Source organism: Salvelinus alpinus, chromosome 26, assembly GCF_045679555.1.
Source record: "Salvelinus alpinus chromosome 26, SLU_Salpinus.1, whole genome shotgun sequence".
Taxonomy (NCBI): Eukaryota; Metazoa; Chordata; class Actinopteri; order Salmoniformes; family Salmonidae; genus Salvelinus; species Salvelinus alpinus.
Genome location: NC_092111.1, coordinates 18,196,867 through 18,204,612, shown reverse-complemented (window position 1 = coordinate 18,204,612; position 7,746 = coordinate 18,196,867). Strand labels below are relative to the sequence as shown.

The 7,746-nt window shown below is 39.8% G+C and overlaps 1 long non-coding RNA gene across 1 annotated transcript; it reads left to right on the top strand.

The window, feature by feature from the left end:
• The first annotated feature begins 244 nt into the window (after nucleotides 1–244).
• On the top strand, nucleotides 245–3,431 carry LOC139554307 (uncharacterized). Its single transcript, XR_011670812.1, has 5 exons — nucleotides 245–389; nucleotides 513–736; nucleotides 824–874; nucleotides 1,838–1,885; nucleotides 2,067–3,431. It is a non-coding gene; the product is annotated as an uncharacterized lncRNA (long non-coding RNA).
• The last annotated feature ends 4,315 nt before the right edge of the window (nucleotides 3,432–7,746 follow it).

Sequence of the window (7,746 nt, the reverse complement as noted above, 5' to 3'; positions counted from 1 at the left end):
AGTTATGTAATCGATTTGATCGTTGATTGTCGGTGTTTCTTCAATGTATGCCTTGTTGTGTTTGGCTGGCTCTAAACGTATATCGTTGATGCCAACGGTCATTCCCTAAGTTACACATAGCGAGTCTACACAGCCTACACATAGTATATACAGTAATGAAATGAAATGCCTATTGCTTCATTTATGATTTTCTAATTATCATGCCTTTTATGTCTATGGTTATTTTCTTTGCTGTATAGAGACACGTTAGTGTGTTATTGGAGGGCGAGAGTCCCAAAATAAAAAAATGCAGCAGCAGTCAACTTCATCACTGCCGTTCTGCATATATAAGCCTGAACATTATATGGTCAACAACCACATCAAATGTCATGCTTCAGTGAGGCACAGAGGTACTATTTCATTCTTTATTCAATATATTTGACGTTCACTTTTTTAATTTGCCCTATTTTTTCAGTTCCATCAGTGTATTTAATTATATAACTTGTTACTTTACTGTTATTCCTTTCTTTCAGAGTTCACAATCATAAAGTGTGGCTTTAGTTGTAGAAATGCGACACACTTTCATTGTTGCTATTGTACGGCAACAATAATCAACAGAGCACAGTTTCTGAAGCACCTGACATACCGTCAGCATACCAGTGGCCCCTCAAGAGCACCCAGAGGCCCTTCAATAACTTCGCCCCTCAAGATCTTGTACCCTGGACCTTGGAGGACTTTCGGTGTGGATGATGTGCATGTTAGATATTTCTTTCAATTATTCCAATGAACTGTACCATTTGATTGTCATTCCTTTATTGAAAATTGTACCTTGTTCACACCACAGGACCTACCAAAGCAAGGTTTCTCTAACAACTGTGGGGTGTTTGTTTTGATGGTAAGATGCTGGCTATTCAGTATATCATATTAGTCCTATTTTCTGTTATAACATATGAAAAGTTATTATTATTTCTGTGCTTGCAGCATGCAAAGCACACTATTGTTATTGCCCATACTTTTTCTTGTTTATTATTCTTGACACTTTTTGGGACCTATTTCCTACAATTTTTACACTACATACACAATTCATACATCAAACTCCTGCAGAGCTGGACGCTGATGTGACATGCTGTGACTTCTTGGGGGGGATGTCTTCTACATCCTGAAATATATTCCTTGGGGGGGGTATTATTATTTACTATTATCATTATTGTTGTTATCATAACTATCAAACTTAACAACCTACTCTTTCTTAACTTAAAGTACACTCTGTACATTGCAATGGAAGCACAATGTGATTTCACTGAGGTATGTATAAATTATGAAATTCTCATCACTAGTGGATATACGTTTTTTGGGGATACCCATCCGATTGTGTGATTTTCTTTTTCAAAGGAAAACATGCAGCAAATTAGGCGATGGTGGTGCCTAGTTCTCCTGCAGAACTTTCCCATGTCGTAAGTCTTGAACATTATAAAAACGTTTAATTTGCATCCTTAAAATCACTCGTTTCACTGTAGCCAGACTTACCTGAATATATTTTCATATTGAATGTATGTCATTCACTCACTAAGGTCTGAAGAAGAGAGACAAAACACTACAGGTAGAAGGTGTCATGATGAGTGGTATAGTCTTAAACCAATGATTAAAGACTTAAACCCCCCCCTCCAATATATTTCAGGAGGATGGAGAAGACACCCCCCCCCCCCCCCCCAAGAAGTCACAGCATGTCACATTAGCATCCAGCTCTGCAGGATCAGGTACTGTATAGGCTATTAGCTAAAGTAATGTGCATTCTTGTACACACATCCCTAGAGCTTCCTTTACATTACTTAATGACCACAATCTGTTTTCTTTCTAGAAGAAACGTAAAAACAAAATGCACAGCGAACTTGGAGCTGTGAACTGGGTATGTAGTCTACTGTGTGTAATGAGGAAGGCTTGATGATTGGCAAGATATAATAGTTGTGAAGACTTGTTTAGTAATAGTGGCTTTTGTTTGCATGATGGTATTGTGAAAGTGGGGTGTAATTTGGCTTGATCACCCAATGAGGCACTACTCTCATATTTATTCTTCCTTTTTCTTCAAGGAAGCAGATGTTCTTCTAAGGGACAGCCTAGAGGCAGCAAGGTGGTGCGAACGCCAAACATTTAAAGGCACCGTTTCCCTCCCTAGTGTAATTGAGATGGACGGGGAAGACCGCATTACAACCCTTAAAGAACTACGGTTGTACGATGGCCTGGATGAAGAGGAAAATATTCTCCTCAAGGAACCATGTTCTCGTTCCAGTTACAGAGAGATTATGAGATGTTCTATGTGGAGGCAGTTGACAAGAAAATGGCTGTCTTTGCCTCTTTTAAGGAGCAGGAGTGAAGCCATTTTTGTCTGCTGTGTAAATTGTTCCAATTGTTAATTGTGTTAGATCTCTTTACTAGAGCTGGTATAACTTAATGTACAAAGCACATTCAGCTTGTCAGTATGTCTATATGGTATAGTCTGTCTCCATTCTCATGAGGAAAGTAAATGGCTTTATAAATCAGGATAGATAGTAACTGTATATCTAGTGGCTTGCGAAGGTATTCATCCCCCTTGGCATTTTTCCTATTTTGTTGCCTTACAACCTGGAATTAAAATAGATTTGTTTGGGGGGGGGTTGTATCATTTGATTTACACAACATGCCTACCACTTTGAAGATGCAAAATATATTTTTTTGTGAAACAAACAAGAAATACCAAAAAAAAAATGAACTTGAGCGTGCAAAACTATTCACCCCCTCAAAGTCAATACTTTTTGCAGCAATTACAGCTACAAGTCTCTTGGGGTATGTCTCTGTAAGCTTGGCACATCTAGCCACTAGGATTTTTGCCCATTCTTCAAGGCAAAACTGCTCCACCTCCTTCAAGTTGGATGGGTTCCACTGGTGTACAGCAATCTTTAAGTCAAACCACAGATTCTCAAATGGATTGAGGTCTGGGCTTTGACTATGCCATTCCAAGACATTTAAATGTTTACCTTTAAACCCCTCGAGTGTTGCTTTAGCAGTATGCTTAGGGTCATTGTCCTGCTGGAAGGTGAACCTCCATCCAAGTCTCAAATCTCTGGAAGACTGAAACAGGTTTTCCTCAAGATTGTCCCTGTATTTAGCTCAATCCATCATTCCTTCAAATCTGACCAGTTTCCCAGTCCCTGCCAATGACAAACATCCCCACAACATGATGCTGCCACCACCATGCTTCATTGTGGGGATGATGTTCTCGGGGTGATGAGAGGTGTTGGGTTTGTGCCGACAACATTTTTCTTGATGGCCAAAAAGCTCAATTTTAGTCTCATCTTACCAGAGTACCTTCTTCCATATGTTTGGGTAGTCTCCCACATGCCTTTTGGTGAACACCAAACGCGTTTGCTTATTTTTTTCTTTAAGCAACGGCTTAAACAGAGCTGGGCTTTACGGAAGTGGCCAGAAACAAATTCTGGCCACTTCCGTAAAGCCCAGCTCTGTGGAGTGTACAGCTTAAAGTGGTCCTATGGACAGATACTCCAATCTCCACTGTGGAGCTTTGCAGCTCCTTCAGGATTACCTTTGGTCTCTTTGTTGCCTCTCTGATTAATGCCTTCCTTGCCTGGTCCGTGAGTTTTGGTGGGTGGCCCTCTCTTGGCAGGTTTGTTGTGGTGCCATATTCTTTCAATTTTTTAATAATGGATTTATTAGTGCTCAATGGAATGTTCAAAGTTATGGATATTTTATAACCCAACCCTGATCTGTACTTCTCCACAACTTTGTCCCTGACCTGTTTTGAGAGCTCCTTGGTCTTCATTGCTTGGTGGTGCCCCTTGCTTAGTGGCGTTGCAGACTCTGGGGCCTTTCAGAACAGGTGTATATATACTGAGATCATGTGACACTTAGATTCCACACAGGTGGACTTTATTTAACTAATTATGTGACTTCTGAAGGTAATTGGTTGCACCAGATCTTATTTAGGGGCTTCATAGCAAAGGGGGTGAATACATATGCATACACAACTTTTCCGTTTTTAGACTTTTTTTAAACAAGTTATATATTTTTTTTCACTTGACCAATTTGGACTATTTTGTGTATGTCCATTACATGAAATCCAAATAAAAATATATTTAAATTACATTAATTAATGCCACAAAATGGGAAAAATGCCAAGGGGGATGAATACCTTTGTAAGGCACTGTATATGCTCAATGAAATAATTTATCAACACAATTTGAACAGTACATGATATACATAACAAGTGTGTTGTTCACTGCAACAATATTAGTAGCTTGTCTCAAATAAAGCATGAAGCAAAAAGTGTTACAGCACATGTGCTGGTACCATTTTATATAATATTTCTTACGATCTTCAAAAAGGAAATATGTTTGTATTCAACGTGTGCCTTGCACAAACGTGTGTGTTTGTATTTCGTGTGTGACTGTCAAACCTCAGATGGAAAAAAAAAAAAAAACGTGGGCTGAGTAAAACGTTTGACTCCGCCAACATTGAGCCGGGCCGAACTGCACACTGCAGTCAAGGGTACTTGGAGAATAAGGGAGTTACTCCAGTCTCGTAGGTGGCGGTAATGCAACATTTATTGGATGCCAACCGCCGTTAAACCTCCTCGAAGAAGAAGTAGGCGGAGTTCTGTTTCCATGACAAGACGTCAATATCAGTGTCGGGTAACCAAAGGTCAAAATAGATAGAAGTGAGTGAAACGGAAGCAAACTGGAGAAAGGAGTTTTAAACTGTTGCAGAAACAAAAGTAACATTTAGCGAAGTGGTTTGTTGTGAAGGATACCGCCTTTTAAGTGTCTGGGAATAGGCAGAGAAGCTGGTGGTAAGGAGTTGTCAAGTCATATCAGTTGAAACCCGTTAGCTAGCTAATGGTAGCTAGCTAATCTTCAAAGGCTGACTTTACAGTCACTGTGATATACACAGCTAACTACTCTGTTGGCTAGTGGTTTTACATACAGTTGAAGGAAGACTCGGGTAGCAAGAGAGAATAGTTACTTGACACCTCATTCACTGAATAGCTTAACATTTGCAATTTTAGCTAACTAACGTAAGCTAGAAAAGTAGATAACTAGCACAAAGTAGACCACTTGCTGTTCAAGAACCTTGTCAAACAACAACAAAAGAAAAGTATGTTCTTGTTCATGTTGAGCTTGTTAGCCACCTTTAGGTAACAACGGGCATCGGCAGGCATAGAACGCATGTGTACCGGTGCCGTCTGACTGCTTACTTGTTTATGGAAGGACACTCCTAATTCTTGGCTATTGTAGCTATGCTAGCCAGCCAGCTTGTATACTGATGTTTATTAGCTAGTTAGTGCAAATTAGTATCAATGATAGCGTTCCTTTATCTCAAAGATGTATGCACTTTTATCTTCATTACATTTGTTTCATGTCCTCAATTATGCCATTGTATTAATTCAATGTACTGTATATTGATGTTTGTGCTCTTAGTCATGTGTATATCAACGTAAAAAGGGAGAACTAGTGATTGGCTTGGGAGATGAAAGGAGGATGTTCCTCAAGTGATTCAGAATGGACCCTGGTTAAAAGTAGTACACTATATAGGGAATAGGGTGCCGTTTGGCTATCACTTGAGCAACATCCTCCCTCCAGCCATCCTCCTTGGCCTCATGTCAGTGTTTTCCAGCACTGTTTCTCAGCTGTTCATAATGTGTTGAGTTGGGAGAACAACAGGTCAGGAGTTGATTCTTGGTGGTGCACAGTGTCACTGCTCTCCTGACCCAGGCCCATTTGTTTGGTCAACCAGTGGCCTGGGCCTCTTGGCTGGGAATCATTTCTACCCCATCTGCTCTGGGGTAGTGCTGTGCATTCCAAAAGGGCACCCTATCACCTATATAGTGAACTACTTTTGACCAAAGTAATGCTTTATATAGGAAATAAGGTGCCATTTGGGATTCAACCCTGGGGGCTGGGAAGGAATGGCTTTGGTGACCCCTCTGACCCTAAACATCTCCACAATGCCTCTCCCCAAACACACCCATTTCTGAACAAAGCTTTTTGCTAAATGAGATCGAGCTCTGTCGTGTGTGGATAGCTATGCTTGGCCCCAATTTGTAGGCTATACTTTATAACATATTGCGTTGTGAGCCGTGTAACTGTTCATTGGGATTTTTTTCATTTGAGTAATTTAGCAGACGCTCTTGTCCAGAGCGACTTACAGTATTGAGTGCATACTTTTTTAAATTTGTACTTTTTTGAAGATGCAAGTGAACTGCATTTTTTTGTTGATTGTGCAAGCTGTAAAATAAGATGCATGAATGTTATCCAGTGGTGTAAAAATACTTTAAAGTACTACTTTAAAGTATTTTTGGGGGGTATCTGATTCTGTACTTTACTATTTATATTTTTGGACTACTTTTACTTCACTACATTCGTAAAGAAAATTATGTACTTTTTACTCCATACATTTTCCCTGACACTCAAAAGTACTTGTTACATTTTGAATGCTTAACAGGACAGGAAAATTGTCTATTTCACACACGTATCAAGAGAACGTCTTGGTCATCCCTACTGCCTCTGATCTGGCAGACTCACTGAACACATGCTTCATTTGTAAATGACGTCCAAGTGTTGGAGCGTGCCCCTGGCTATCCTTAAAGTATACAAGAAATGGTGCTGTCTGGTTTGTTTAAGTATGAATCATTTCAAATTCCTTATTAAGTATTAAAAGTAAATGTAATTGTTAAAATATACTTAAGTATATTTAAAACCAAATACTTTTAGACTTATACTGAAGTAGGATTTTACTGGGTGACTTTTACTTGAGTCATTTTCTATTAAGTTATCTTTACATTTACTCAAGTATGACAATTGGGTACCTTTTCCACCCTGATGTTATCCCACCTGGTTTGTGCCAAATGAGGGCTGTTTGGGGCTGTAAACATCCCCGACTGGAATCTGTTCTCTATCATCAGAGCTTTCAGTCAGGTGTTTGCTGCTGCTGGCTGCCTCCATCTCCTACTGGGAAGCAGATCAGTAGCATGTGTTGCTTGACCTGCTAAAGACACTTACTACCACAGTCTGCATCCTTACCAATGCCGAAGTTCAGTGTCCTTCAATCCTGGTCCTGGGGACCCACAAGATGTGGATGCTTTTCTGCCACTCCAGCACGACTAATAAACCTAATGTAGGATAGCTAATGGACAAGCCCACAGTGCTCAGCTCTGAATCAGAAGCTGGCACTTCTACCTGTGGGTCTCCATGACCAAGATTTAATAACACTTCTCTACTGATTTCAATGGAATGCTGAAATAAATTTTATGAAAACTGTTCTACATAAACTCTTAACCTGTGCATTTCAGTTGTAATATCCACTCCTTAGCTCTAACATAATCTGGAGGACACCATACAGACAGTCTATACAGTGCTAAGACTACAGTTAATGTAAACATCCTACACTCAGCTGTGAGTTGGCAGCAGAGGCTGGGAGAAGGCTGTTTACTTTAACTGGCTTGGATAGACGTCCAACCAAACAGGAAGAACGACTGCAGGTCCATGCTAGGGATGGAGGATTGTCATCTACCACAAGTCTTATGGCCAGCACCGAGCTAGCTCAACTCTATAACAGGGTGATTTCTCAGGAAACAAGGATAGAATAAGACCAGGATTTTAATTAAATTGAATCCATAGACTGGTCCTTTGGAGGAAGGATTGTTGATATATATTTTACATTTGTATTTTAAAGCATAATTGAGAAATAATTAATTGAAGTTGAAATGTTTGACATTTT